Genomic DNA, 25,072 nt, shown 5'->3' with positions numbered 1-25,072 from the left:
ATCTATTTATGTAAAACAATTGTTTCCATCATTGTTGCAGACTTTAAAGAAGTAAAATAGATGAAGATGAAGAAGTTTGTCAGCTCTGATTAAAACTTCCTGTTTACTGTATGAGGTACATGTATTTGTTTTGAATGAACCCAAAATCTATCTATTAAGAAAATTGTCCAAATTACACAGTGAAGCTGCCACATTCACACACTGACAAAGGGAACCTTTCATTTTCAAAGGAATAACACCCTTTAATAGTTTATTTTCTTTCAGTCTGCCAATAGCTCTCTCAACATGTATTCTAGCATTTGCTATTCTCCTAGTTTTGGTAACTGCTACTGAACTGAGTTGTCTCCCATGAGAAAATGGTGGTATGTTGAGAGCTGCCTTTTTAAAGGCTAAGAGATCTCTTGTTATAAAGCCTCTATCAGCGATGATGTCATCATGTTCAGAGAGTAAATCTAAGAAACCAGATTGCTGAACTATCTTCCTATCTGAAATGCTGCTGGACCATAATTTTGAAACAAAAGTAAATGAACCTCTTGGAGAGCAAGCAACCAAACACTTTAAGGTATTTCTATGTTTATAAGATGACCATGTTACTCTCTGGCTGGAGGGAATGCTTACTTTTTGAAGTAGAAATTCTGTACAATCAATAACTGCTTTGGTATTTGGAAAATAATTTAAACATTTTGAAAGATTATGTTTCACCTGTCTTGTGGAAGACCATTTTGATAAGAAAACACAATTCTTTGCACATCAGATTGATCCATGTGTTGAAAATTCTACTTATGTGAGAATTTGAAACACCAAATAAGTCTGACAACTGTTCCACATCATTATCTCGCCGTAGACGCATCAGGGTGATGATGAATTCCTCATACAGAGAGAGGAGTCTTGAGGGGCCTCTGCTGGATTTTTGCTGCATTACAAAGTAGGAAATTGTTAACATTTACTGTGCTGTACCGTTTACATTCTGAACTGATGTTGCAAACAATGTACTGGTTGCCAGCTAAAATTCAGAGATGTATTAATTAGGAACCTTCTTTATTATCAATAATATGTCTTTATGTTCTGACCATAATAAACTGAATAACCAGTATGGAAGTGTGTAAGATCCTTTGATATGTTCTAACATGACAAACACACCCCATCTTGCTTTCTCTCACTTTGTCCTCTCCAGTAGGTCATCCTGGCAGCCTTGTCTTTCAACCAGTTGAACATGAGCATGGCAATACTGAGCCCTGTTGTAAATGTGTAAAACTGATCATCTATCTTCATTGACTATGTGAAGTTGAATAATAATTTAACATTAATCATATATTTTGCTTACAGTGCAAAACCCCAAAGGATTTATCAGTGTAATAATTAAGTTATTTCATGTATATATGCAGGTATTTTGTGTGTACATTTATGTTGATACACAACAACATGTAATATATTTACCAGTGTAAAACTTGCTGCTTTTGTTGTTTTAGTGATGTTATCCGTTGTTAATTTTTTTGTCAGCATCTTGGGGTTCTGCAGCATATCATCTGTGTATGTGCTGATTTCATCAAAACACAGGTTTGTTTGTGTAGATCCATCAGCAGTAGATTTGACAGTGCAGTAGGCATGATCACCAGAGCTGCCATTGGACCAACAATGTCCATGCCCGTTTGAATTTCACCTGATAAATAATATGAACATAATTAGACCGAAAGAATACTAACATAGGGCATATACAAGTATGTAAAATTATCACATAAAAAGGATTCAATCCAAAACAAGAGAATGCATTAATTGTAAGGCAACTTGCTAAAGTTAAACATACATACATTTGGTAGGTAAGACATCATCCTCTACACTTCTCTTTTTGCACTGAGTGTCTGAAGTCACTGGGTCAGCCTGTCTTTGACGAGGGAGTGGTCTGGGCTTCGAGGACGTGGAGGTTAAAGGGACTGGGTCGGGGAAATCCACAGTTGGTCCACGGCCACCTGACAGAATATTTATAAACCAGTTGTAGTTAACACAAGCACTGAAACAGCAGTTTAAAACTATGCGTAGGCGCATTATTTTACAACATGTAACCACTTATATATTGGTGACTCAGGTTGTTTTTTTTTTTTTTTTCGTTGTGCGAGAAATTAATCATTTACATTGACGATACATGCTCAATTTTCACTTTCACCTTGCAAACAAACACAGTAGAGTAGCATATTCACAAAAACACTCACCTACAAAGTGTTTGGAACAAATGTAGGTGTGCCTCGTGATGCTTTTCACATCAAATCCATCTCGACCACAGGCCCTCGTCCACCTCAAACATTTCTCCGGTTGACTCATAGGCTTCGGAAAAGGAATAAAAAATATGTTTTCCATATCATGGTGATGCTTGTACTTGTTAGCAGACTTGCACAAGCCATAGCAACAGTGGTGGTAAGGCATCTTCAACTTCTGTAAGTGTACACATCAGATAGTGGCCGGTGCACCGTCAAACACGTTACAAAATTTAACAGCCATTTGTTTTGACAGTTTGCATGCGGTCACATGGTTTTGCAAAGGGACATCACTCTAAACGAACTTTTGTCGCAAAACTGGAAAATGGCTTATTCTTCATGAACATCTCATCATGTCTAAGGTGTGCGCAAGATGGGTGTCAAGAATGCTTACAGATGAAATGAAGCAAACAAGGGTCACCGTAAGCAACTCCATGCTAACCAGATACAACAAGAAACCAGAAGATTTTCACTTTAGGCTAGTAACCTGTGATGAAACCTGGATCCACCACTATGATCCTGAGAGCAAACAAGAATCCATGGAATGGAAACATGTCACTTCTCCCAGGACCAAAAAGTTCAAAGCCTCCAGATCAGTGCAGAAGGTAATGGTGACAGTCTTCTGGGATAGCAAAGGCATCATCCACATAGATTACTTACCAAAAGGAAGAACAATGAATGGGGAATATTACGCTAACTTGTTGAGGTAAGTGTGACAGTCAATCAAGGGGAAGCGCTGGGGCAAAATCAGACGTGGTATTCTTCTACATCAAGACAGTGCTCCAGTACACACCTCTCATGTTGCAGCCGCTGCTGTCCAGGAATGTGGATACGAAATCTTGCCGCATCCCCCCTACTCTCCAGACCTGGCACCAAGTGATTACCATCTGTTCCCAGATCTCAAGAAACACTTGCGTGGTCGTAGATTTTAGGATGATAATGAGCTTATTGCTGCTACTGAGGCTTGGTTTGAGGACCAAAATGGCGCCTTCTACAGAGATGGCATCAGCGACTGGCAGAAAAGACTGAACAAGTGTCTTGACTCACAAAGGGACTACTAAATGTGGTTCATACCAATATTTTGTGTTTTTCTATGCATGGCTCAAAACTTATTGACAGCCCCTCGTAACTGTTTTAGAAAAGAACGGCGGGACAGTTATAACAGAAAGTAAACAATTACTTCCAGAAACAAAACTCTTCTTTAAAAAATTATACACTGTGCTGTACAAGTATGACATTAATTTGGTTGAATTGTTGGAAAAAGAGAAGGGGCCTGTTTAGAATAACCATGACAAATGTAGTCTTGAAGGGGAATTAACATGAACAAGGTATTGTATGCTCTTAAGAACATGAAAAACGGAAAAAGTCCCGGGGCCCATTTCACAAAACTATCGTAAGCCTAAGGTCTCGTAACTTTTCTCGTAGCACAATCTTACGATTTTATGGGCGTTTCACGAAACTCTCGTAGGCTTACGATACCTTAAATTTGCAATAAAAATTAAGGTAAGTATTTGCTCTCGTAAATGAGCATTATTCTCGTAACACAAGAACAAAATGGCGTGCTACCTTTTGTTAAAGGAGAAACTTAGCAAGAAAAGCATTAAAAAACAGCGTGTTTTTCGGGATCGTACCAGTCTCCTGGACATCGTAAGTGACGACGATCTCTATGTTAACTACAGAATGGACAGGGCATCTTGTTTTGAGCTGATTGATGTCACGCGTCCATGCCTTCAAAGAGACACTAAGCGTTCAGTGTCGATTTCGACAGAAACACAAGTGCTCTCCACTCTGCGATTTTTTTCAAAAGGAGGTTTCTATTCCGAGATCGGCCAGTTGTATGGTATCAGCACTCCTAGTGTTTCGCGTATCCTGCATGCTACCACAGAGGCCATATGTAACTCGCTGGACAACATCCACTTTCCAATCGCTATGAGTGAGCAGCGAGTAGTGAAAGAAGGTCTTCATCAACTGGCAGGTTTCCCACGAGTTCTCGGGTGTATTGACGGCACCCTCATCCCCATCCAGGCTCCGACTGGTGACGAGGAACCCGCCTACGTGTGCCGCAAAGGATACCATGCTATAAATGTACAGGCTGTGTGTGATGGCAACCTCAGGTACAATATCAACTATTTACATTACTTCAATTCGTGTCTCACAATGTTTGTGTCGATCTCTCTTTTTCACTGTAACACTAGATGCCCCCCAAAACAAATTGGAGTAAGTTCCCCTGGTTGTGGTTCATATAAATAATGGATTTCTTAAAACGAAAAAATATCAATTATGCCATAGAAAAACAACTCACCAGTACTGACCAATCAACGTTTTTATGTCATATTTACAGGTCACAAGCCCATAATTACATACAATATATATGAAAACGAATTAGGAATATATTTAGACATAAGTGCATTACAAGTTGCTGAAAAGGTACAGGCAGGAATATATGGTCATTTACATGTTATGGAAACAATGAATTGATGCAAAAGAAGTAACAGTTTTCTTCAAAATTAAATGCTAATTGTACAATGATTTAGAGTTGATGATAACATGAAAATTGTTATTAATTGTGAAAAAATTAAATTGAATTTTAAATGGAAATGTAAAGCACCATCATATTTTTACCAGTGGTCACTTCCAATGAAATAACTAACATACATGTTTCATGTCTAGATTCCTCAATGTGGTCAGCCGATGGCCAGGGGCAACTCATGATGCAACAGTGCTGTCTAACTCTGCCCTTGGACAACACCTGGAGAATAACCCTGTCGATGGTTGGCTACTAGGTGACTCTGGGTTAGTGTCAATACATTAATTTTTACCTGAGGAACATATGTCTAACACATTAGATAATTAGCATTAGTTGTCTTAATTATTCAAATGTAATATACTGAACATCATTGAAAACGCACCACCCCTAAAATTGTGGATTTCTAAGAGCAGAAGTGAGCAATCTATGTAAATTTTACATATTTGTGTAGACCAATGTTTGATAAAGAAAAGAAGCAAAAAACAATCAAGCAAAACAGTGAAGATTTAATGCAGCTGACAATGAAATAAAGATGGGGTCAAAATGGAAAGTCAGTAGCGTGTATGACCCCCATTAGCAGCAACACAAGCTGTGCAACGTCTCCTCATTGAACGGATAAGTCTCTGAATAAAGTCCTGAGGCACTGCATTCCACTCTTGCTGCAAGGCATTGTCGAGTTCCCCAAGGTTGTTGATCTGCGGACGACGTGCGAGGCGTTGGCCGATGTAATCCCACAAGTGTTCGATGGGTGACAAATCTGGTGACAATGCAGGCCAATGAAGTAGAGGAATGTTGTTGTTAGCCAGATACTGTATCGAAACACGTGCAGTGTGGGCTCGTGCATTGTCATGTTGAAATGTGTGCAGATCTTGATGCTGGTGAAAGAAGGGAACGACGTTGTTCTGAAGAATGTTGTCACGGTAGTAAACGGCATTCACACTGCCACGATAAACAATCAGAGCGGTTCTGTGGTGATAACTTATCCCTCCCCACACCATAATGCTGCCTGCACCCCACCGATCGGTTTGCACAACACAATCCTGATGATAACGTTCACCCCGTCGACGCCATACCCGTAGACGCCCGTCAGCATTTCGCAAGTGAAAACGCGACTCGTCGGAGAACACCACACCATGCCAACGTCGTAACAACCACACACGATGCTGTTCAGCCCATTGTCGGCGTTCACGGCGATGCCTGTCAGTCAGGATGGGTCCAACGTAAGGGCGTCGACAACGTAACCCTGCCGCACGGAGACGGCGTCGGACGGTGGAAGCGCTGATCAAACCACGTCGACCCTGGACAGCGTTGGCGGTTCTGGCAGCGGGCAAGGTTCGATCCCGAATATGGCGCCGTACAATGTCTCGATCTTGACGAGGGGTGGTAACACGTGCCTGACCTGGGCGTTGCCGGTCCCTGCTGGTTCCTGTTTGTTGGTATCTGTTAGCAAGCCTCAGAATGGTCGAATGATGACACCCAAATCGTCGTGCAATGTTTCTGCTTGAAGCGCCGACCTGCAACATACCCAAGGCCTGTTCTCGTTCCTCTGGTGACAATCTTGGCATGGCGAAAAAACTTTACTTACGAAAGTACTGAGAAAATGAGAACGGTTTTGTGCCGAAGGTCATTTATACCCCTGAACAGCATGCTTTCTGCGTGCAATTTGTGCCCTTCGTGTGTGATGTGCATGAATTTTGTTGTTTTCATGTGATGTGTTCGATGATGTGTTCGAACGATCCGTTTTTTTACTGTAGAGCGTTATTTACGATCTAGTGTGTTATTATCAAAATTCCCACCATTAATTTTCCATTTCCAAAAGATTCTATTGCCTTATTTCAAAATTTACAGGTGGTGCGTTTTCAATGATGCTCAGTATATATTGACACCAATCCCAGCAGGGGTTCAAAAATCCCATCGCCCGACGCCCGGGACAAGGCAGATTTCATTTCGGGCGTATAAATAATGATATCTTACTTGCCCGTGGGCTACCTGATAATTACTGCAATGCTTACGGTTCCAACAGGTAAATGTGAGACGATACGAGAGCAAAATGAGGGAACTTTCGCAATGATAATAAACTAGAGTTATCTTTCGTTGCTATTTGTCCCTCCCCGATCGGGGCCTCGTAGTAAAGCTATTGGAAACCGAAGCGAGCATTTTTATAAATAACTGACCAATCACTGACAAGAGAGCCGACAGGCACGTTTGAGTGAACTGTCAGACCGCGGCTGAATAGCAGACGACTGCCTCGTGTTTTATGAAAAAAAACATGTCACAGAAACTGATGGACAGTTTTTTACAATCGGACACAGGGGTGAAAAGGAAGGCCTTGGGTGATGACACCGAAGCCGAGGTTTGCACCAAACAATCTAAAGATAAAAAGTACGACAACGAGAAACGGTGTAGACAGTTTCAGAAGTCTTGGTGTTCAAAATGACCGTGGTTACTTTACAACGAAGAAAAAGACATTATGACTTGTGAATATTGTGCGCGATTTCCGTCTGTATCCACGAGACATGGGGTAAAGAACACTTTTGTCAGTGGGTGTTCAAAATTCAGAGTAGAATATCTGAAAATCCATGACAGTTCAGCCGTTCATGCCGAGTGTTTGTCATATTATATTCATAGCGGTGAAACCGGTGATTTGGAGGTTGGGGCAAGCTGCGATAAAGTAGTGAGAGACGGGAAACTTTTGAAGTGTTTTAAAAACATGGACAAGAAGAATTACGATCAAATTGAGAAACTGTTTGTGACAGCATTTCTCATTGCCAGCAAAGGAAAACCACTAAGTGATTTTGCAATGCACTTAGACTTGCTTGACAGGGTTGGTGTGGACAGGGCATAATTACAGAAACATTGATGGTGCGAGCAAGTTTATTCAAGCAATTTCACATAGTTTGAAAAAAGACTTCCAATCAGATATTAATGAAGCAAACTATGTATCCAGTGATGCATCCATCTTAGTGATGGGAGTACTGACTCGGCAATTCTTGAACAGGAAACTGTGTTTATTCGTTATGTAAGCCATGGTGTTCCAGTTTCATTCCATGCTGCAGTTGTAACTCTAGATCATGCTACTGCTGATGGGGTGTTGGATGGAATAAAAACTGCTCTTGAAATGAATGATATTAGTTATGAAAAGCTTGTATCACATGACTGTGAGGGGCCCAAACTAGTGTCTGCAAACTTTGATGGTGCATCTGTTATGATGGGTAACCGTTCTGGAGTTGCAGGAAAGATCACACGAAAAACTCCTTACGTTGTACCTGTTCATTGTGTAGCACACAAGCTGGAATTGTCAGTGTTGGATGCAGTAAAGGGCCTGTTGCCATTGAAAAATTTTGAAGAGGTATTGAAACAGATATTTAAATTCTACCATAATAGCCCCAAAATGAGAAGAGAAAAAAACTATTTCTCAGATCTTTGAAACAGATTTGGTTCATTTGAGTGATGTGAAAAATGTGAGATGGTTGGCTAGCAAAGAGAGAGCTGTAAGGGCTCTGAGGACAAGTCTTCATTCAGTGATACAACACTTTGAAACTGTTGCTACTGGGCGAACTGAACAGAGCTCTAAAGCAAAGGGCTGGCTTGCAAAAATAAAAACTGTGACTTTCATTAAGACTTTGTTTATTCTGTTGGATGTGCTCCCTTTACTCACTGAAGTATCTCTTGTGTTCCAAAAGGAGGACCTTCTTGTCACTACAGTGTCCCAGGAAATTGAAGGTGTTATGTTGAAACTTACCCAACTAAAGGTACAGCCAGAAACAGGAGAAAACCTGAAAGCCTTCATGGATCTCTACTCACCCCAAGATGGTACTTTTGATGGTGTGATTCAACTGATTGGACAATCAAAACATGTAAACTTCAAACAGGACATGTTCTTCAATTCACTCATTGATGGAATTGTGAAATATATTGACAAAAGGTTTGAATGTTTCAGTCAAGCTCCACTGAAATACTTCAAAGTACTAGACTACACAGAGTGGCCCACTGATAGGTGCAGTCTTTCAGTATATGAGTGTGAGGAGATAGATGCCTTACTTGAACATTACCATCCACTATTCACAGATGAGGAGAAGACAAGAATCAAAGAAGAGTTCACCACTCTTAAAGGATACTTAAAGAACTGTAAAAAACAGTGTATGATTGCTACTCAAACCTGCTGTTTAGTAGACCCCAGTGTTTCAAGGTTTTCTTGAAAATTGTTGAACTTATGTTTACAATCAGCCCCTGCACCGCAATTTGTGAGAGGCTGTTCTCATCTATGAATCTTGTCAAATCCTCTCACAGATCAGTTCTCAGTCAAGATAACCTCAACAATATCCTGACAATTATGACACATGAGCCCAAGTCCCTCAAAGACTTCAACCCCAGGTCAGCAATCAAAGAGTGGACGACAGGCTGTAAAGGTACAAGACATGTCAAGGGGCATGGTCTTCACGAGCAAGCAGGCATATCTTTGCCATATCCACACTGTTTCAAGTCCGCCACCAGTCCAGAGATGCATAAAGCCTCAGAGTAATCATACTGGTATTGATTTAAATTACGTTTCAACAATATGAGAGTCAGAGACTGTTCTGTATAAAAACAGTGCCAATTATTACCTGAAAAAAGACATCCAAACAGTAAACAATAACATCAAATACCATGTTGATTTATTCTTTCACAATATCATCACAATTATGTCATAAAAATCAGGGCAAGTGGAAAATTAGTCAGGGCAAGTTACTTTCTTGAAGTCACTTGCCCTGTGGCAAGTGGCTTTTAAAAAAAATTTTGAACCCCTGGAATCCCAGAAGCACAGACACGCTCAGAGGAGTGTTATAACACCTGCCACAGCAAAACCCGAAATGTAATAGAAAGGGCCTTTGGTGTCTTGAAATCAAGATTCAGGTACGGTGTCGAATACTGCAAGTGGATTGAATACATGAAAAAATTCAGATGCGTCAGTCAAGAACATGTCCACTTTGGCAGACCAATCAATGAAATATGTCTCTTATTCTTGGACAAAATTAACAAAATATCCTCAATGTATTTACAATTTGATTGTATTTTATTTCATTTCAATTAAAAAAAATATATATATAATTTCATTACATTGAATTTATATTATTATGATATGTTATATTCAAATGAACACACACACTATCCTACATGAATTAATTTCCTGGTTTCAGATGTCTGCATAAGAGCACTGGCTGCCTTCCCTTCAACCCGGCTAAGTGCTCCAGAATTATCATGGCCTGTTTCAAGTTGCATAATTTTTGCATCAGTAGAAATATGCCCTGTCCTCTAGACTATGACCTGAATGATGATGAATATGATGATGATAATTGTTTTCCTGTGGCTTCACCACAGAATGACGGACAAAGCGTCCGCAGAAATTTAGTCAGGAATAGGTTTTCTTAAAAAGGGGTAAAGACTTTGAGGTATAAGTTGAGCATAACCAAAAGTAAAAGGGAAGGTAATGCTTCTAGATTTTTTTATACAGAATTAGGAGCAGGTGTCTACTCTTGAGTAATTATAAACTTTGCATAAAATGGTTCACAACTCCATGAAACTACAGTCTATATTCACAAGATATGAACATGTGACACCTGCCTCACACCTACATGGTCCTCATCCAGTGTAGAATTACATAGCATGTAGTTGTATAGCAGTTAATTTCAATGTTTAATAGCCTTGTACAAAATGCAAGGCATTCATCACACAAGTTTTGAAACAATTATACTTACATAACAAATAGTTTTCATTATCAAATTGGTGCTATTTTAGTTTATAGGTATGTACACATCGATTCAATATTAATGCCAGTGGTTATAATACCTACCAATACATATGTTTAAGATTGTCTTACCAAAAGTTGTCAGTGTTTGGCCGCTTAGTATGTTGTTCAATTCAAAATTTTATTACAGGGTCAATGCTTAAAACTGATTCAAACTCCATTCTCCTTTTCTTCATTTCTAGCTTTTCTCTCTCAATGATGTTCCTTTCCTCCATTGCCTGAGCTAATCTTCTTAAGAGTTCCAATTTTTCTTTTTCAGTTTTTACGATATTCTGTAAGTCATCATCATTGGATGGAGCAACAGCCCCTGTAAATAAGAAATGTCTTGAAATTAAACTTAAACTTGCAACTAAAAATCGACAATTTTCAAATATATAAAGTAAACTGGATTCAATTGATAGTTGCATTTAAGTGACTAACCTGTGTGAGTTTTCTTTTTTGTTTGCTTGACTGATGGTTTTACTGCAGCATTGGGAGTTGTTATAACACTGTGCAAGGATGATATCATATCTGTTGACAAAATGTAATTATGATGGATTGTTACATTGCAATATTGCGATACTAAGTCAACTGAGAGAGAGAGACACAGAGAGAGAGAATGAAAAATGCTTTGGAATTGTTAGCACATACTGACTGATACAAAAATCGGTGTAACCTACAATAGCCAATCACATACAGAATAAACAAATATGGGGTGTGTCCTACCAGAACAACTTCAGTGACCAGAGGGGAGTACTTAATCTTTTAATCATATTCTAAGTGGCATTAATCTCGTTGGCACATTTACTGGATGCTTGATTGCTTACTCTGGGCTGGATCTGTAACGACCCTTAACTCAGTGTTTGCATAATGTTATTTTACTGTAGGTAATGGCATGTTTAACTCATCAAAACAGTTTATTAACCTGTCTAGACAGTTTATTAACCTTGTCTTAGTGAATGGTTTGTCTTACAGTCGAGTTCTCGGGCTAGAATTTTAACTCTAGAACATCTGGGAAATTGTGTGGTCATAACTTGCACCTTTTTCAATAGAATGTCTGTGAGATAAGTTTTTCTACTTTTGACAGGAGTCTTGTCTAAGCTATTACTGATACATGATCAAACTAAGTCTATATTTATATTTTCCTAATATTTGAATACTAATGTATTGCTTGTACTGGTTACAACTAATAATAATGGATTTTGGAATGAATTATCATTTCATGATATTGCTCGTAAGCAAGTAACATACATCCTCTTTACTTTGATTTGGTGCATTGTATATCTAAGTGTACAAACCTTCGCATGAAGAATTTTCTACTGGGGTATCAGGGACACAATTGTTACCTGTGTCCACGGAATCCTCAGTCCCAGGTGGGGACTGCGTGGTCATGCATAACTCCATTGCATGGACCTGCAATGACATTCATGACATTCATTACATGTGTTGACATATTATCAGTAAAAACTTCAGACCATTAGTTTGAATTAATGTCACTGATTTTATATGAAAATAACTGAAATGGTTTATTGAGAGAAATTATATTAAAGTTGTTCTTTTTTTATGTGAGGCATTCTGTGCCTATGGCAGTGCAACTTCTTACTGGTTTGAAAGCATTCGGACTCCATTCCACCTTCAATCCCTTCTAACTGGCAAGTGGGTATGAGACTTGCTACCTATTAACAAAAATTTCATGCTTGAAACATAATATTTTCTTAATTGGACTTAGAGTGACCTAAGAATATATTTACTAATAATTCTACCATGACTCAAGAAAATACTGGATTCTGATTAGTTGTTCAGAAAAATCAGCTGGGCGTTCGGTTCCAATTGAAATTTAGTCGCCATCAATTCAGTACAGCATGTCTCTGATTTTCAAACACAGTAGGTTTATCTCCTAATTTAATTCACACCACTAGGGTAGAGATTTAAAATTTTCATCTTTGTCATTCATAATTTCTGTCTATGTAGAGAATCTGTGTAGCAAATAACAGCAACGTTTCAGCAATATAGTGAATGCTTCTCATACCCTCTCTTCCACTTCGGACAATGTTTGGGGGCAAGGACCACAACCAGTTTTCTTCATCTCCCTCCTTCTCATCTTTTCTTTTTTTTTAACTAATGATCTGTGAAGATTCCAATCTTGTGTAAATGATCATGATATATAAAAAAATAAAGTGAAGTGATATCTCATAGAAATTCATGATATTTTGACAATACCATTACTGCTTTATCAACATGATCACCTCGCTATTAAAACATGTATGTGAGTTTATTGTAATTAAAAGCAATTTTAATGTATAATTAAACTATTACTTATAATTTGTATTTTGTATTTGAATACATATACTTTATACCATTTATGTTAGATTTTGTGAATTAACTAGTATCAAGGCTCTTGTACATTAAATACAAATTACTAGCATGCATTTATGTTACCAAAATGTGTTACCAATTGTAATGAGAAGCAAATGAAATTGTCCTTAAATGTGGATCAAATTGTTATTGACGTTGAATTTTGTACTGTTGTCAAGCTCATGAAAATCAATTAAAATTTCTAATAATTTTGCAGAAAATCGCACATATTTTGGTTCAGTCTTGATAAGATCAATGTTTCCTCACCTCACCCCAAATCAGTCCATTTCTTGCGGACCTCGTCACCATCCCTCATGGCATTGGCATGCGCATTGATCCTGTTAAAATACGTGTTCATAGTACAATGACAGATGATATTCCATTTACGATATTACTACACTTGTTTAGAAATTATGTTGAGCGTAAAAGAAGGTATTTATAATACCGCGATAATTTAACACACAATATGCCGACACAGTAACCATTTTGTATCTAAGGACGCCGTAACCTGTCACGCCCACTAATTTCGCTATAGCGAGGATGTGATTATTTTTTATGATGTTATGTTTGGCTAACTATTTAATAATTTACTTGGATGACACTTGTTACGAATAATAAATTATGTACTGTGTTATTCCAGTTGTTGTGTTCTTCTGTTATTGCAGTTTAATCAAATAAGATGCAATCTACGACCGTCATCACTTACTTTTCAGCGATCTCATTCCACATTCGCTTTTTTCCTGCTGCTGTGATGACTCCTGAAAGTTTACCAAACAGGTAGCTGCTGTTTTGGGCCACTTCAGATATTAAAATATCCAATTCGAAGGACGAGAAATTAGATTTTCTCGCCCTTCCTTTTGACTTCAAATTCTCCATTGTACGGCGTGTTGTCGGTCGTCTGTTTACACAAAGGGACGTAACTCGCGATTCACGTTCTTTTCAGGTGTTCTCGGCAAAAGAGTTCGCTTTACGAGAGCTAAAAATTACCGTAACTTTTCTCGTAGCAACGAGAGTGCTAAGATACTTTCGTGAAACGCCCTTAGCGGTGTATCATAAGACATATCGTAGGAGTTACGAGACCTTAGGCTTACGAGAGTTTTGTGAAACGGGCCCCAGGTCCCGCTGGTTTCACAACAGAATTCTTTAAGTTCTTTTGGAAATATTTAGGAGAATTTCTTCTTATAAATTCACTAAACTATGGTCATAAAAGTTGAAAATTATCTATGTCACAAAAACAGGGATTGTTAATTTGTATACTTAAAGCTAATAAACCTAAGAAATACTTAAAAAATTGGCGTCCTATTTCCGTACTAAATACGTCATACAAAGTTGGAGCCGCTGCATTTGCAAACAGAATTGAAAAGGTACTGCCTAGCTTTATCAATGAGGACCAAAAGGGCTTTGTCACGGGAAGATATATTGGTGAGGTAACTAGACTTATTTATGATTTAATGGAGTACACCGACACTTGCCAGATACCAGGCTTACTTCTGCTGATTGATTTTGAAAGAGCCTTCGATTCAGTAGATAGACACTATCTCAGCAAAGTACTAAACTTTTTTAATTTTGGACCCAGTATCACACACTGGATACAAACTTTTTATAATGATATTGAATCGAGAGTCCTGGTAAATGGATTTGCGTCGTCTCCTTTTAAAATTGGTCAGGGCTGACGTCAAGGGGTCCTGTTAGCATCGTACATCTTTCTGTTTTGTGTAGAAGTTTTGGGTGCAATAATACAAAACAACAAAGATATTAAGGGGATTAATCTTGGAAATATAACATATGTTCTATCACAATTCTCAGAGGACACAACCCTTAGATTAGACGGATCAGAGAAATGCCTGTATGCAGTTTTGAATACTTTAAAACTATTTGCCTCCTTTTCATGATTAAAAGTCGATAACACTAAACTAATATGGATAGGCTCCAAAAAGAGATCCCGATATAGGATGTGCAAAGAATGGAAATTTGACTGGTCACAAGCAGACTTTACGCTCATGGGAATTCATTACAAAATTGATCTTGGTAAGATGGTTGATATAAACTTCAACGAAAAACTATCTCAGGTTGAAAGGCAAATGAACATTTGGTCAGCTTGTAGCTTAACCCTGTACAGAAGAAATTCTGTTCTTAAATCAATTCTACTACCTAAGCTTAACCACATATTGTCATCTCTACCAAATCCCCAAAAATATGTTATTGAAAGACTTAAAAAAAAGTGCTTTAATTTCATATGGAAGAACAAACCAGATAAGATTAAAAGAGATGTAATGATGCTAAACCCAAAACATGGGGAGATAAAAACACCAAATATTAGAAAAATTATATCTTCACAAAAAGTAAAATGGATAAATAGAATAAGGCATCATGATCTTAAATAGGCGTCTCTTTTTACCAGTGAATTAAAAATCAAGACCCAGATTCTACTTACAGATAGCTGCTATATGAAAAACGAAATAATTCCCTCTTCAACTAACCCCTTTAGGAAAGACATACTGTTAGAATGGGGGAACTTCATATCTATGTGTAAAAGAGAAATTGTAAGTGAAGAAGATATACAAAGACAATCCATAAGGAATAACGACAATATTAGAATTGATAGTCAGCCCTTTCTACATCTTGAGTGGTACAAAAAAGGTGTCATTTTTGTGAATGATTTACTACATGAAGAAGTCAGATTGTACACATATGAAGAATTTTCTGATACATTTTCAATACAAACCATTTTTTAAATGTATGAATCCGTGAAAAGATCAATTTTAACATATGCAAGAACACTAAATATAAAGCAATTCAAAATAAAATTAAGCAAACCAATTTATAGTTGTAGTCTAAAAAATTATCACCATAATTGGGAGTAAAAAAGTATACACCTTCCTCCTGAACTCCAAATTTGTTTGGTTGGCAAGATTTTCAAAATGGGGAAGAGTTCAAAAGAGTGATTTTACTGAAAATGACTGGAAAACTTTTAACATAAAGATAAATAAATGTTTGCAAAGCACAGACTTGAAATGGTTGCAATATAGAATTATTCACAATATCCCAAGACAATTGCTTCATACAGCTGGATACGCATCTTCACCAATTTGTCCATTTTGTGGAACAGAAAGGGAAAGTAGCAATCATATGTTATAGGAATGTGAATTTGTTTTTAAATTATGGAAAGAATCATTGCTGTACTCAGCACACCTACAGTTGAAGCTTACAAATACAATGGTTATATTGGGAATAAAAGGAAAAAATAACAATCTGATTAGTAAAATAATTTCAGTGGCCAAGCACTATATCTACAGATGTAGCATAAATGGTTTAAATTCAGACCAAAGCTTGAATATTTATAAACTAAAATTGTCCTGTCAAGATGTTTACCTATCAACTGGAACTGAGCAATTATATTTTCAATACTGGTAAGCACTGCATTTATTACTTTGTAAATAATCCTGCCAACTATATTGTTTCAGTCAACTGTACATTTTTATATACAATATGGTTCAAAATTATTGAGAATAGCTAAAGCATTTCATATTATTAAACGAGAACAAATCAGATAAAATTAAATGTATTGTGAAAGTGAACTGACCTTTTCATGTTGTGTAGGTAACAATTTAATATTTTATCAAGTCTCCTTGAGCTTCACGGCACAGTCTAAGACGGGTAGGCATACTTCCTATCAGAGAGGTTAGTGTCTCGTGAGTTATGCTGTCCCAGTATCGGACCACTTCTCTCTTCATGTCTTCAATTTTTGTCAACCCCTTTTGATTCACACATTCCTTCATCACCCCCCAAATGTTCTCAATGGGATTTAAGTCAGGACTATATGCAGGAAATGGTAATGCAGTCACATTTTTCTCCTGAAACCACTGCTTGGCATGTTTTGCGGTGTGTTTAGGATCATTATCTTGCTGCAAAATCCATTCATTTCCATAAAACACATGTGCACTTGGAAGGAGAAAATTATCTAATATGTTAGTGTAGCGTTGACTTGTCAGATTTCCCTCAAACACACACCGCGGGGTCGTTCCTAATAAGGATATCCCTCCCCATACATGAAACTTTGGGCTGTATTTAGGTCGTCGATACAACGGTGCTGACGCAGACTTTGTCCATATTTTCACATTATTGGGATATACCCATATTGAGATTTCATCAGTAAAAATCACATTTTCCCAGTCAAAGTTTTCATGTGCCAAACACCACTCAACACGCCTGTCTTTATGTTCTTGTTTCATGAGAGGAGAAGGAATTCCAGTCTTTTTCTCCCATCCAAGATCAATCAAATTTCTTCTAACTGTAGATTTTGATACAACTGTTGATCCCCTTTCTATCATTTCATACCTGATGTTGGAGATGCTTGCCCTTTGCTTTTTAGACGCTGAAATTCCCAGCCGGACGCGATCTGAGAAGTCCAATTTTCTGGGTCTCCCTGCTCCTTTCTGGTGCCCCAAATCCTTTCCCTCTTTAAAATTCTTCCTAATCCTATACACAGTAGAAAGAGGAGTTCCTGTTCTCTCTGCCAATGTATTTACATCATCAATTCCTTGATTACACAACTCCAAAATCAACCTTCTTTTATCTTCAGCTGACATTGTTGACAGTGCTGAGGAAAATGACGTCTGCTACAAATTCAGGGGAGGTAATTCTAATTGTACTATACTCAGTAGGCCAAGATGAGTTACCTCCCTTATACCATTACTTAGTTTTAAGTATCAGTGAATCAGTTGAGGTGTTAGGATAGCTCAAAGTAAGAAGAAAAATTCTCAATAATTATGAACCAGACTATACGTCTGCATATACCGTTGCATTGTTATGAAAGCTATTTATACATGTCTGTCTGTATGTGAAATTTGGAAAATAGAAAAAAAGAAGATTTACCCGAACTAAATAAAAACATTACATTCTATGGATCCCCAGCCACACAAATATACCTGGTAATGACACTGCAACCACAACAGCCAAACTTGCAACAACCCACATGTCACTTAATATTAACGTCCACACATCCAAAACAGAAATGAAACAACTCATTAAATCCAAAATACAACATTATAAACTTTCAACATCACATCAACACCAATAAATGCACATGGGCCAAAAAAAATCACCAGTCACTAAAATCCCCACATACTCTGGCATTAAACCAGATACATTGATACAGCCATAAACATTACAGGCATCACAACCTTAAACCACACCCTACACAAACAAAACAGACATACAGACGACCTATGCCCACACTGCAGTACACAAGAAAACATTACCCACTTACTCAATGCACACCACAACAAACCAACCCAAAATACCATAATGACATTCACCTACTACTTAATCCCCAAACCCCTCCCCCCCCCCCCCCCCCCTCCCCCCACCACCAATTTTTCAAGCATTTTCCGTCTTTTTGCAAAACTATTACATCCTCCACAAGATATAAAAACTCTAGAAATAAGCCCACACTGCTCCACAACCGCCATCTTGTACCTCAAAATCAACTAGCCCCAATTACCCATACTCCATAATACCGTTAAAAAATAGCCCTGATTCACTATCACCCAACCACCCCCAGTTATCCGCTCACCACACACTAGCTTCCCAGCCCCAACACCATTAATATATAAATTACCTTCCACAAGCTCTAAAGTCAAGGTCAAGGCCACCACACTCAATCAGCCTCTCGCCAATAAAATCAACCGCTACAGCTCTTATCATTTATTCCCCCACTTACCCCGTTGGCGACATTGGAACAGCTAAAGGCGACGTAAAAACCCAAATCTATCTATGATGACCTGTACTTTGATTAATTTTGGCAAGTGCAATAGTTCATTTGTCTTTCCTCCCTAACCTTCATGGCGGAAGATGCGCATATCATGCAGGCTGTAAGTACTCCAAGAACAGAGAGAAGAGTGACCATGGAGGGGGTGAGGTGCATAAACATGACGTGCATGGCTACAATGCAGACTATGAATGATTTGCTTGGGAAACTTGGTACAACTCCTCACTGCCACCCAGTGACCCCTGATGTGCATGTTGTGAATTCTTTCAAGATAAAGCTGCTTCAGCGATCACTTTCAGAAACCACTCCAGTACCCCGCATCTATCAAGATGGCAGGTGCTAATGCTGCAACTTCTCTGTTTTATGATGTTCAGATATGTGGATGCTACTTTCACAACGGCCTGGCACTATGGAGAAAGATTCAGTATCTCGGCTGTAAAGGCCAAAATATTGATTTCATTTATTTGACTTTAAATGGCGCAACTGATTTACTAAATAATGACTTTAGTTAATGCTTCCATAATTTCACTGTTTCATATGCACCATTATCCTGTCATATTAATTAGTAATAAGGGTTAGAAGTTTGTTTTTTTCATTTCATAATCTTGAATGCTGCATTTCATTTTTGATGTGGTGATCCTAAATGTCAGCCTAAATGGGACGGCAGATAATTTCACATAGGGTTGTCAGAATGACCATGTGGTTTGTGCCAAGCACATGTGGACCCAGATGTGAAGTCTACAGTAATGGTAAGCCACATATTATTCACTTATTAGACATGTTCATTGGTGAAATGTGTTTGTAAAGGCATCATCTTAACTTGTACAAATAATAATAATAATGATAATACTACCCACCATGGGTCAGTGATTATGACCATGCAATGCATGAGAAATTAACCAGGGCCCGCTTGCACAAGAGCAATCTTAGTTACAATCAATCTTAGGCCCCTACAATCAACTTTACAATCACCGTACAATTGCTGTAATCCACTTGCACAAACACGATCTTAAGACAGCATGGATTTAAGATCGCAATCTTAACTAAGATCGAACTCTTCAACGTTGGAGGTAGAAATTTCTTAAACTCGACTCCTGTCTACAGTTGTCTTCAAGTGCGCATAGCATGCAGCGCAAATAAAACGTGGAACTGGTTACTGCACGCAAATGACACCCCTTCCTTAATCGCACCTTGCAGATTTTTCATGAAAACAAAACAAAACCCCCACAAAACCCCAACCCACAAATCTTTGAAGGAAGCGATAACGTGAAAGGTAACATGTATAATCACTCGTACCTCAGGGGTTTTTCTCTAATTTTTCCACTTTCTAATTTTTTATGAACTAGACGTGATACTGCAACCACAGAAATATCATGTTTTATGCTAGTAATGAAATACAAACAAATACGTTAACAAATTGGGTCTTGAGTTATTGACCTAATAATCATGAAATTAAAAGATAGCACATAAATAAAATTTCCTTATGACATAACACCTAAATGTACTATGATTTGTCAGTGGCTGTCAGTTGAACATAGTTTGGCATCTCGTAGGTGTTATTTGGAGTAAAATCCCAAATATATCCCACAAGCATTAGATTTGCAAAGATATGAAAGTGTGACATGACTGTGGGAGTGTTGTGGAAAATTCATAACAGGGATGTATGGAAAAGTAACTTATTTCGTGTGTGTTGTATGTGTTGTTGAATGCTCATCCACAGTATATTAATTACTTTATGATATTTTGTTGATAATTATTTTTTCGTTTTGTTAAAAAAACGTTTTATGCAAATTTCACATACCCCAGCAAGTGTATTTTTCCCGTTTGAAGAATACTTATTTAAAATGCATGGATTACAACTCTTGTCTCTCGTCAGATTCAATTTCTACAAGTAGAAAAAACATAATTCTGCACGTTATCCAACTGTAGATTATTTCAATGATAAACTAAGACAAAATCATTAACCTAAAAGAAACACGTGGAGATCTGTTCTGTCACAACAGAACATGCATTGTATTTGGGCAGGGAAGATTTTGCGGCAAAGGCATAGTATGCAAAGGGAAACCACTCCCATCTTGCATAAAAACTAAGATTAGCTGCCCTTGAGTTATTGAAAAGGTCATGGCCACTGCTAACCGCATGCAGACACCTTTCGTTACTATCCTTTCCTTGTTTGTCAAAAAGCTATGGTGTTCATACTTTTACCAACACTGAATCGGGTGAGAATTGTACTCTATGATATCAACTCGATAATGATGTTGTTCACTACCTCAAATAACGATATTTCAAACGTTAAATCGATGTTGCATTCTCCGTGTTGTGGAAGTGTCGAGGTGAATCATACAGTTTTATGCAATATAAAAGCAATCCCCAAACGCATTGTAACTTACAATGATCTTAGCCTACAATTGATTTGTGCAAGTGGATGGCGATTGAAGCCGAAGCCTAAGATCGCGATCTTAAGGATTTACAATAATTGTAGCTCTAAGATCGTTTTGTGCAAGTGGGCCCAGGTCCTTTGTCTGTTCCATGTCACCAGATTGCCTGAGGACTGTTATCTAATCTAATACCCCCAGGGCCTGATGGCATTCGAAACCGGTATTGGAAACTGTTTCCCTGTGTCCAAGCACCACTACTTCACTGTTTCAGTTCTCTTGTGGACACAGGTGATGTTCCTCCATGGTTCTGCAAAGGTCGCACAGTACTTCTCCCCAAAAAAGGAGACTTGACTGATCCCCAAAACTTCCGCCCTATCACATGTTTATGTGATACTCAATACTCAATACAAATTATTCACAGGGTGTTTTACAAACCTCGTGTCATCTTACTGCTCGTCGAATGAGATAATTTACAGAGAGCAGAAGGGGGCGAGAAAGGGATGTTGGGGGTGCAAGGATCAACTTCTTGTACAGAAAATAATTTTGGAAGAGGTTAAACATATCATCGCAACCTCTCCATGTGCTGGATAAACTACAAAAAGGCATATGACTCTGTCCCTCACGAATGGATTCTGAAGTCTCTTCAGTGTGTGGCACCCGTGGCGAGCCACCTCCTTGTGGTGGGTGCTGGGTAACACCAAGATCTCGCCAACACCCCTGTTGTGGACCCGGGGGGATATTTGGTCCACCAGCCCGTTTGCCGTGGGTTGCGGTCCTGTGTCGGTGGAGGAGGGGATCCTGGTGGTTGAGGGCATGGGAGCAGGACCAGTGTTCCTAATGCCCAATACACCACTTTGGCCCTGACTTCACCTAGACTGGTGGTTGAGTGGGCCTGGTTCAACCAATCGGCTGGTCATGCCAAGCCCTGTTCATAGATAATATGTAATTGCACAAAATTTGATTTGGAATTGTTTAAACTTGTTTAGTCTTGGCACCCTTTGTTCAGAATATTATTTGACTTGAATTTTGTTTACATGAATTCTGCCTAGAGTGTTATGCCCAGAAAGCTGTGGCTCATGGGCCAATCTGGTGGAAGAATTAATCTTTTGGTTTTTCTTCTGGATTATATCATCTGAGTATCCTTGGTGCTGCAAGTTGGAGACCCGCTTGTGTTTAGCATTGTCCTTTGTAATACTTCGTGGTGGGTGGGGAGCTCGGATGATGAAACATATATACTACCTTTGGAAAACCAAACCCCCCAAAAACGCAATAAACGTCAACTTGACAACGATGATGATGACACCAACGACCTTCCAACTCAATCGACTATTGGCCACGATTTTTAGTTCTAGAAACTGTAGACAAGACGCCACTGAAACTTAACCCTTTTGCCATTTCCAAGGGTATACATGGCATTGCATGTGAGGTTAAAAACGTTAGACTCTTGCGTTCAGGCTCTCTGTTAGTTGAATGCAGCAGAAAACAGCAAGCAATGAACCTCATGTCAACAGAAGTATTTGTTGGAATTCCTATCTCTATCAGTGCCCACAGGACTCTGAATACCAGTAAAGGCATAATCAGAGACAGAGATGGATTATTTACTGATATGTCAGAGTTAGATATTGCTTCTGAGATGAAAGATCAGGGAGTGATTTATGTTAAAAGATTCACAATCCGCAGAAACAATGAAACGGTCCAAACAAATAATTATCTGTTCTCCTTCTCATCGCCAAATCCTCCGAAGTCTGTTAAAGCAGGTTACTGTAGTATTTCAGTGACCATGAAAAGTGTACAAATTGTTTGGGAAATCATTCGTCTTTCGCCAAAGAGTGTCCAGTCTGGAAAAAACAAATGGAAATCAATAAAATTAAATTCACCCAAAACGTCAGCTTTTCTGACGTCAAAAAACTTGTGGAATCTGCAGCACATACTGAATCATTTGCATCAGTTGTAAGAACTCCTGAATATACCTCAAAAGTAGCTACCTCGTCGATACATTGCCAGACAGATTTGACGTGGGTTAAAACAAATACTGCTCATTTTGTTGCACCCGAACAGTCTGCTCAAACCTTGACATCTTCTGTCAACACTCAGGTGGTATCTAAAGCAGGGTCACAGTCCTGTAGTCAGACTTCATCTGTATCTGGAGAACAATCTTTGTCTCAGCCAACTCACAAATCACGATCAAAATCAAACTCGAAGAATATTGTTCAAAGTAAAACTGACTCAAGAACAGAATCTTCAAAAAAGAGTGGCAGACCCCAGAAGGGTTCAGAAAATCCTGTAAAATTATTCAATAAATACGGATTGCTTGAGGCCATGGAAGTGTCAGAAAACTTCCATCTCAGGGCTCATAGCTTGTCGCCCTCGAAAAAGGTGAGGGGTAGATCCCCTATTAACCAACCAAAAAGTTAGTTTATTCCAATAATATTGTACAGTGGAACTGCAGAGGATTGAGGACTAATTTACATGAATTACAACTATTAGTCAAGATTTTACACCTTCAGCTTTATGTCTCCAAGAGCCATATTTAAAACAAACAGATACATTTGACCTTCGTCATTTTAATGCATATCATTGTTTCTCACCTCCGAGTGATATGGCCACTGGAGGATCATCCATTCTAGTCAGACAAAACGTTATTCAAAGTCCTGTTCCACTTATTACTAATATGCACGCTGTTGCAGTGAAAATTACTTTACATGTAGCGTTTACATTATGCTCTCTTTATATTTCACCATCTTCGGCGTTTGCCAAAACCGATCTTCAAGCTCTATGTGATCAGCTCCCGAAGCCCTGTATTATATTGGGAGATTTAAATGGGCACAACCAACTCTGGGGTTGTGTAACTACAAACGCTAAAGGTAAATTGTTGGAGGACTTTTGTTCTGATAATGATTTATGTATTTATAATGATGGTTCCAGCACATATTTACACCCTGGTACAGGGACGTATTCTGCTCTTGACTTGTCATTGACAGGTTCAGAACTACTAAATGAATTCGAATGGTCAGTCCACGATGACCTCTGTGGAAGTGACCATTTTCCTACTATATTAAAAGCTGTAATTCCATCTGATGTTCCTCCCTCATCAAGGCGGAATTTTAAAAAGGCTAACTGGGCTTTACATGAAACACTGTGTGCTGAAAAACTTAAACCTGAACGTTTTATTGACGTTCATGATGCTATTAAGTGCTTTTCTGATGAATTGAACTCCATAGCTGATGAGTGTATACCAAATTCCTCTGCAGTTCCACATATTTGAAAACCATGGTTCAACGATGACTGCAAACAAGCTTGGAGGGCAAGAAAAAAAGCAGAACATTATTTCCGTCGCCATCCTATAGTGCATAATTTAAATAAATTTAAAATTTTAAATGCTAAAGCACGGCGTACTTCTAAACAGAACAAACGCCAATCTTGGCAAAATTATGTATCTAAAATAAATTCTCGGACACCCATATCCAAGGTGTGGAACATGGTCCAGAAAATTAAAGGTAAAGGTACTAAATCTACTATCCATCATCTTAAACATGGAGATCAATTGCTTACTGAAAAATCAGATATTGCTAATAAACTTGGTGAAACCTTTGCTAAACACTCTTCCTCTTCAAATTATTTACCAAAATTCCATCAATATCAAAAACAACAAGAAAAGAAAACTATTAATTTCAATTCTGATAATGGGGAAGATTATAATGAAACTTTTTCTATTCATGAACTCCATACTAACATACATTATCAACTCATGAAGCACTTACCAGAATCCTGTTTAGAGACGCTCTTATCAGTTTTTGATGATATTTGGACTTCCAGGAAATTTCCTTCTTCATGGCGTGATGCCATAGTAGTACCAATACCTAAACCTGAACGTGATCATACTGATGTATCCAATTATCGTCCGATTTCACTAACTAGCTGTGTTTGCAAAACCATGGAACGCATGATAAATAATCCACTTGTTTGGTACTTGGAAACAAATAATCTCATTACAGATATACAATGTGGTTTCTGGGAAAACAGAAGTAC

The 25,072-nt window shown here is 38.3% G+C and overlaps 1 protein-coding gene and 1 pseudogene across 1 annotated transcript in view; one reads left to right on the top strand and one right to left on the bottom strand.

Moving 5' to 3' along the window:
- Window positions 1-25,072, top strand: part of LOC137258076 (paramyosin-like) — a 258,586-nt gene that overhangs the window by 129,745 nt on the left and 103,769 nt on the right. The window lies entirely within an intron of this gene.
- Window positions 90-1,510, bottom strand: LOC137258166 (uncharacterized; annotated as a pseudogene).

The sequence above is a fragment of the Haliotis asinina genome, chromosome 12, assembly GCF_037392515.1.
Source record: "Haliotis asinina isolate JCU_RB_2024 chromosome 12, JCU_Hal_asi_v2, whole genome shotgun sequence".
NCBI classification, from domain to species: domain Eukaryota; kingdom Metazoa; phylum Mollusca; class Gastropoda; order Lepetellida; family Haliotidae; genus Haliotis; species Haliotis asinina.
This window is presented reverse-complemented; position numbering and strand designations above follow the sequence as displayed.